Source organism: Sesamum indicum, linkage group LG5, assembly GCF_000512975.1.
Source record: "Sesamum indicum cultivar Zhongzhi No. 13 linkage group LG5, S_indicum_v1.0, whole genome shotgun sequence".
NCBI classification, from domain to species: Eukaryota; Viridiplantae; Streptophyta; class Magnoliopsida; order Lamiales; family Pedaliaceae; genus Sesamum; species Sesamum indicum.
The window spans coordinates 4,119,107-4,120,849 of record NC_026149.1 but is presented as its reverse complement, the minus strand read 5'-3'; positions in this window follow the sequence as shown (position 1 = coordinate 4,120,849).

The following is a 1,743-nucleotide window of genomic DNA, read 5'->3' as shown; positions in this document are numbered from 1 at the left end:
AGTTGTTGTTCTCCTATATTTTTTTTTATCGAAATTCCTATAAAATAAAAAATAAAATAAAATTGGTAGTTACTGTTTAATCTAGAAAGAGATGGGCATATATGATTATTACTTAATTCTTTGGGATGGAGAAAAGTTCCGAAATCGGTTATTAAAAAAGTATAGTGTGAATTTGATTATAAATATATAAATAATTGGAAGAGTGGTCGCACATGTCTGTCGCTTTCACTAACTCCAACAACTTTTAATTTAATCACATAAATTAAATTGTAAATTACATACCAAACTGCTCTTTTTCTTTTAATTTAAAAAAATAAAAATTAAATGTGAATAGGAACAAAATAGAAAAAAGAACAAATTAAGCCACCCATATTGGAGGTATGGGCCCCAACCACCGAAATCTAATTTATTATTATGTGTGGACTTTTGTGATTAATTTAATTGATTATTAATTGCATTGAATTTTGTGATTAAGACGTCTCTAATCACCTCACCATATGCCACAACAATTGACATGCTTACTTCCATTTCTTAATTGGGTTTTTGGTGATCAATTACCCTTTAATTATTCCAATCATAACTTTTTAGATATTATATTAAATTGGGTATATTATATTTTGTCATTTGAATTACGCCAATTTTTATACTTTTCTATTGATTTAAACTTTTTTTTTTGTTAACTTACCATCTTCGCTTTGTAAAATTTTTATTTTATCATATATGAGCCTTTTTTTTAGTTGATTTTTCTGCCCGAAAAACATCACATGCTGTGTATATGTAAAAAAAAATAGTCCATCACGTAACCTTAAATATTATATGTGCACTGCATGTGATGTTTTTTCGATAAAAAACTTGGTTGAAAAATAGTTATAAATGTTAAAGTGCAAAATCTCATAAAATTGAGATGGTAAGTTGACACGAAAAAAATAAAATATCAAAGTGTAAAAACGGTCATAGTCCGAATGACAAAATGTTAAAGCTTTTAATTCAAACATTTTGAAAAAAAATGTAAATTAAAAAAATACTTATTTTATATTAGTCATAAGAGTAGATTACAACGGACTCTCCTAAGGTTTGTCATAGTTACAATAACCTTATCGTTACTTGAAAAATTATAAATACACTCCTGGTATTATTAATTATTTAACAAATATCTCCTCATGACAAAATAGATTTACTAAATGGTCATTAATAAAAAAAGTATTTATAAGTTTTAAATAATAATAAAATATTTATAATTACGACAAATATCATAGAAGCGTATGTAATTTACCTATTTATTTTAAATTAAGAGCAATAAATTATTATTAATTAAAATTAAATTGATTACAACAATTCATATCGGATAACAATATTTAACAAAAAATATTACAACAATCATACTCTAATTAATAATATTAAATAAATTAAATCTAATTAATATTTATTATTCAATAAAATAAAACACCTGCTATTCAGTAAAAAATAACATTCCACGCATAAACCGATTTTTAAACCGACGACCTCTGAGTTCATAAAATTACAATTTGGCTGTTTGCCCTATTTATAATGAAAAGTTAATAAAACGCTTAAATTAAATTGTTGTAACAAATGAAGAAGAGCCGAAACTCAAAAGCCGCAGATGGTTTTGCCTCAACAAGTCCAAACAAAGCCTTAGGGCCCACCTGTTCGACCCATTTAATGTTACTCCACGCTTTCTTATCTTTCACAGTTTTACCCCGGCCAGCGCCAACACCACCCCCG